Source organism: Furipterus horrens, unplaced genomic scaffold (assembly GCF_987537825.1).
Source record: "Furipterus horrens unplaced genomic scaffold, mFurHor1.1.pri manual_scaffold_3, whole genome shotgun sequence".
Lineage (NCBI taxonomy): Eukaryota > Metazoa > Chordata > Mammalia > Chiroptera > Furipteridae > Furipterus > Furipterus horrens.
Genome location: NW_028327173.1, coordinates 128,825,626 through 128,831,971, shown reverse-complemented (window position 1 = coordinate 128,831,971; position 6,346 = coordinate 128,825,626). Strand labels below are relative to the sequence as shown.

The 6,346-nt window shown below is 40.4% G+C and overlaps 1 non-coding gene across 1 annotated transcript; it reads right to left on the bottom strand.

Moving 5' to 3' along the window:
• Nucleotides 1-1,553: 1,553 nt before the first annotated feature.
• LOC150015928 (U6 spliceosomal RNA) lies at nucleotides 1,554-1,660 on the bottom strand. The gene has a single exon (XR_016510156.1). It is a non-coding gene; the product is annotated as a U6 spliceosomal RNA (small nuclear RNA).
• Between the last annotated feature and the right edge of the window lie 4,686 nt (nucleotides 1,661-6,346).

Here is a 6,346-nt window from a genome sequence, read left to right as displayed (position 1 = left end):
GTCAGGCATGGGATACTAGATCATGTTTAGAAATCTCTTTACTAACTTACTATGAGACTCACTCTTCTACCAGGCATCTGAAACGATGGTATAAAAGACCCATGTGAATTCTGGCTTCAAGACACTTGCCACATGAGTTAAGACTGAAGAAAGAGTAAACAAATAGATTTAAATACAAGCCTAAGGGCAAATGCTCTGAACCACAACCATATATTTTGTCATGGAGACTTTTTTTTTACTGAGACAGATACTGAGGCCCCCAGGGTTAATATAGCTGAAGCCCCTTCATACAGAAATATGAAGCTTCTGAAAATCATAGTTCCCACCCAAGAGCTGAGTCTATTGGTTTTTTAATTGCTGTTCTATTACAGTTGTCCCAATTTTTCCCCTTGCTCTCCACTGCCCCACCCCCCGCCCCAGTCAATCTCCACCCTGCTGTTCATGTCCATGGGTCATTTATACATGTTCCTTGACTAGACCCTTCCTTTTTTTCCCCTTTCTTCCCCTCCCTCTTCTCCTCTGGTCACTGTCAGTCTGTTCTTGTTCCCATGCCTCTGGTTCTATTTTGGTAATTTGTTTTGTTCATTAGGTTCCTGTTATAGGTGAGATCATATGGTATTTATATTTTGTCATTAGGCTTATTTCACTAAGCATAATATTCTTCAGTTCCACCCATGCTGTCACAAAAGGTAGGAGTTCCTTCTTTCTTTCCGCTGCATCGTATTCCGTTGTGTAAATGAACCACAGTTTTTTTATCTACTCACCCACTGATGGGCACTTAGGCTATTTCCAGCACTTAGCTATTGTAAACAGTGCTGCTATGAACATTGGGGTGCATAGGTTCTTTTGAATTGGTGTTTTGGTATTCTTTGGGTATAATCCCAGCAGTGGGATGCTGGATCAAAAGGCAGTTCCATTTTTTTTTTTTTTTAGGAAATTCCATACTGTTTTTCACAGTGGCTTCACCAATCTGCATTCCCACCAACAATGCACTAGGGTTCCCTTTTCTGCACATACCCACCAGCACTTGTTGTTTGTTGATTTGTTGATGATGGCCATTCTAACAAGTGTGAGGTGGTATCTCATTGTGGTTTTAATTTGCATCTCTCTGATGGCTAGTGATGTTGAGCATCATTTCATATGCCTATTAGCCCTCTGTATGTCCTCCTTGGAGAAGTGTCTGTTTAGGTCCTTTGCCTATTTTTTAATTGAATTGTTTGTCTTCCTGGTGTTGAGTCATATGAGTTCTTTATATGTTTTGGAGATCAAACCCTTGTCCAAGGTATCACTGGCAAATATGTTTTCCCGTATAGTTGGTTCCCTTTTCATTTTGCTGATGTTTTCTTTAGCTGAGCAGAAGCTTTTTAGTTTTATGTAGTCCTATTTGTTAATTCTTTCATTTCCCTGTCCTAGGAGATATATTGGCAAAAATATTGCTGCATGTGATATCTGAAATTTTCCTGCCTATGTTTTCCTCTATGACTTTTTTGGTGTCAAGGCTTACATTTTAGTCTTTTATCCATCTTGAGTTTATTCTGGTGTATGGTATAAGTAAAAATATGGAATGCTTCACAAATTTGCATGTCATCCTCGCTCAGGGGCTACGCTAATCTTCTCTGAATCGTTCCAGTTTTAGTACATGTGCTGCCGCAGCGAGCACTGAGTCTGCCTTTAACAGGCACCATTTGTACAACCAGTTAGGAGACGGAATTTAGTTTGGAAGTTTGTATTGATTGTTTTTTGTTCAATTTGCTTTTTTAAATTCTTGTTTTATTACTGTGCCATTTGCTGGTGTGTTGCCTAGGTAACATATCATAGCGAGGGCTTTTTACTCTAAGACAATGATGTCTATTTTTGGCAGTCTGTAGGACTTTCTCAGGGCAGGCTGATAAATTATCTTGATCTTTGGGTTATTTTTCTGTTCATAGTATTGTGATAACTTAGCAAAGCATTGCATAACCTTTTAAATATTTGCCTAGTTCTGTTGGCTGTTTTGGCAAGTCAAGCCATCTTGTAAAGGCTTTTTATAATTTTGACACCTGAATGCTTTGTAAGAAAAAATTGTGAAATATTTTAAAATGGCCAAGAGATTTCTAGATATTCTTTTAATGGAATGCTAAAGCCTCTGGGGATTACTTGGTTATATAGAGTTCTATAGGCTTTGTCTTTGACTAGGCTGTCTTACAACTCAGTAGAGATAGAAGTTAACTTTTTAAAAACACTAATAGTTGTCAGAACATGGAGGCAGCTAGAATGCACACCTGGACTTTTGGTATATGCTGATCAGCCTGGCCCTGGACTTAGCCCTTTCCAAAGATATGCTGATGGACTTAGCAGTTTCCAAAAGGTGTGTTGGTGGACTGAAACCATTCCCAGGGGAAATGGTAATGGACCTAGCCCAATGTGTTAACTAACCTGGTGTGTGTGTGGGGGGGGGGGGGAGCAATCAAATGTAAATGATCTACTGAATATGTTGATAAGCAAACTCACCCTCACCAAAATGTGTGGTCGACAAGTATAAAAAAGGTGCCTGCAGAAACGTGGGTGGGACTCCTACGGGCCCACGAGGAAGACCGGGAGTCCCCAGTCCCCAGTCCCCAGTCCCCAGTCCCCAGTCCCTAGTCCCCAGTCCCCAGTCCCCCAGTTTCCCAGTCTCCCGGTCTCCCAGTCTCTTTCTCCCTTTCTCCCTTTCTCCCCATTCCCCTTGCTCCTATGGGCCCTTGAGTTGGGAGCTGCCTCTCCCCTTCTGCCCCTTTCCCCCTTCCTTTGTTCCCTCAATAAACCAGTTATCTGTTCCCATGGCAGTCTCTGGGCAATTTCTCAGAGCAGGGCTGCCCTGACAATAGTAAGCAAGTTGTTCCTGTTCATAAAAATGTAAAATTTAATTATTACCCAGTGCATATTGACTGGTTTTGCTACTTTTGCATCCATCTGTAAATTAATTTCAGCATTCCTTAATTGACCATAAATGTATAGCACCTTTAGTTCTCACTTTCCCTCTTTTTAAATAAACTTTAAATTTTATAATAGATTTAGAATTACAGAAAAGTTGCAAAGATAGTACAGAGTTTCCACATAGCCCTCACCCAATTTCCCCTATTATTCCCATCTCAAATTCCTCTGGTATGTTTTTGTCACACTAAGAACCCAGAACTTTTACATTAATTAAACTCCATATAATTTATTCAGATTTCATTAATTTTTTCTCTAAGTTCTTTTTCTGGACCCAGTTTTACTTAGTAATCATGTTTCCTTAGACTGTGATAGTTTCTCAGACTTTCTTTCTTTTAAATGACTTGATAGTTCTGAGGAGCATTGGTCCAGGTATACTGTTGGATGCCCCTCTATTGGGATTTGATGCTTTCCTCATGATTAGCCTGAGGGAAAGAGGGAAGGAGTCTGGAATCCTGAGGTAGAAAATTATATAGACCCTTAAGAGAATGCATTGATATGGCAAGAAGCATGACCAACTCCAGGTGACCCTTTAGGAAGGGAGCTAGGGAAATAAGTACCTGCTCCCATTCTTCATCTCCCTGCAATTTCCTGCCAGAGCTCCCCATTGGCAAAACCCAACCAGAGAAGCCAGGCAACATGCACCAGCTTACAGGGCAGAAAGCAGGGTGAAGAATGCTTGAGTGTGGATCTGGAAGGCAAGCAAAAGTTAGATCTGGCACACTAACTGAAGAGGTCTTAAAGGTCACAATGGAGACTCCTTTGTCATCTTTTTGTTGGAAGATGGCAGCTGGGAAGACACACACACACACACAGATAGCTGCAGTTCACATTTCTAAAGGGAATCCTTAATTTCTCCAAGAGTTTAGAGAGGTGAAGTTTGGCTTAGTGAGTTATCAGTGTAAGATGAGTCAAGATCCTTGACTAGCCCCACCCAACACTTTATTTTGGTCACTGGGGATATGGCAAGACATCAGAGAAGAATGGTTGTTGGAATCCTAGCAATGGTGAAAATGACCTTACACAGTTCCATTTGCAAGGCAGGGAAGGATGGAGCCACTGACTTCCAGGGGACTTGCAGACTGGAATAAGAAGCATGTTGGGGCCACTAAGGACCTATGTCCTTACAGCTCTCCTGGAATCTTTTTGGATTGTGAGGGAAGAGACTTGAAATTGGATTCGATTTGATACCGAAAAAAATAATTATTTTTATTGTCTTTGAGTGTTGAAACTGAGTTCATACTGACTCCAGCAGGAAGTAAATAGAGATTTCAATAATGAATTGTTCATATACACCTCACTCTTCAATTTCTTTGCTTGAGATGGAAAAGGAAAAGCAGTTATATCAGATGGCAGCTTCCTGATTGTTTGCCCTTTTTGGCAAGGGAAGCAAAGGAAATACAGTAGCTGATCGGCATGCTTGAGGAAGGATGTTCTAAATATCTCCCAAATAAAAAGAATTACAAATCCAGAATTAATTAATAATGGCATTCATGTATTTATCTAATTGTTTATAAACACTTATGAATCATGGTAGACACCAGCCCAGGTATTGGAAATATATGAGGAATAAGATGCTGTTCTTACTCTCAGGGAGCTCAGAATTTAGTGAAGAGACAAAGAAAATAATGAGAAGCATTAGAAAAATGGTTTCTTTTTCCACCATTGTGACTTTTACCTTCCCACAGGGGAAGTACAGAATTTGGAAGGGGAGCCACCTCCTGGAAAGCCTGAACTAAAGTAAACAGGTGGCTGGCCTTAACTGGAGAGAAGAGATCCATGGTCCAAACCAGATTTTTAGGGCCATACCACATTGAGGCTTTTTTTTTTTCTTACTCATTAACTGACTCTCCAGAATACCTCTCTGTTTTTCTATTTTATAGCACTTCCGCATACAGTACCTCTTTACTTAACATTGTTGATAGGTTCTGCGACTTTAAGCAAAACGGTGTTTAAAGAAACCAATTTCACCACAAGCTAATTGACATAAACAAGAGTTAAATTCCAATGGCGTCTCATCAATGTTTTAATGAAATGATGTTGAATTAAATAATGGTATTAGAGGACCTGCTGTACACATACTATGCTGTCTTCGGGGTCTCCAAAATTCACTTCAGGCTTGACCTCCAACTCTGAGGTTTCCTTCCCCTAGGCGACAATCAAAAGTAATATCCTAAGTACTGTGTTTAGCTGCACTCTGCTGGGTGTGAAGCTGATTAAAGTAATTTCCATTAACTTGTGAATGAAACTTAACCATCTTAAAAGGTCTATTTGCATTTTAATAGCAGTCCCTTAACACAAATTAATCTCTAAGTGGTAGAATGTGTGAGAGTTACTTCTTGTGGGAAGGAGGAGGAGGAATTACTCATTAATTCCCTAAATTTAAAATAGTTGCTGTGCTCAGAGTCTCTGGATTCTCACCTCCCAGGCACTCCTCACACAATGCAAGTTTGCTTCTCTTCCAGAAGCTAATCACTCAGAAAAGCTTGATTAAATTCAATGGACACCATCTTTTGAATAGCTTTTATATTTGGGGAAATTCCACATTGTGAGTATCCTTTTTCCTCCCACGTAGAAATCAGAACTCAGTTCCCCAACCCCCTCTGCAGCTAGGATGGAGGCATGCCTGTTAGATATCCTCATGCAAGTTACACTTGGAAATGAGCAATATGCATAAACAAGCTCTGCATGGGGCTTGCATTTTCCTGATGTCATTGGCAGAGCTTTTAGGCACAGGAGAGTTTAAGACCTTATGCAGAAATGGCATTGGTGGCAGTAGCAGTTGCTTAAAACCAAATTGCTAGCATTTTGGGCTCTGTGCAGCAGCAGCAGCTGCAGTTAGTACCATTTATTAAAATAGGGAACAACAGTGACAGATTCCTGACCTGGACAATTTTGAGGCATATCCAGGGCACTGTTCCTGGGATTGTAGCCTAGAATTCTTGTGCAGCCATCCTGATAATTTTGTGAACTCCTTAATATCCTTTAATAGGGGGCAGGGGGGAGGGAGAGAAGGGGGATAAATAAGGGAAGGGTTTAGTCAAGGAACGTGTATAAATGACTCATGGACATGGACAACGGGAAGAGATATGATTGTCGGAGAAGGGGTGGGATGGGTGGGGATGAGCAATTGGGAAAAAATGGGACAACTGTAATTGAAAAACAAAAACAAACAAACAAAAAAATCCTTTACTATATCAATTTTTGGTTAAACCAGCCAGAAATGAAATGTACTGTTTACAACCAAGACTTCTAATTGATACAGAAGTCCCCCTAAACATTCCACTTTTCCTCTACTTTTGAACCAACAGAATTTACAGGACAAGACTCTCTGCTTTTCTGTCTCCACTGCTACTTTCTTTTTTCTTTTTCTTTTTAATAAGCCACGGAGATA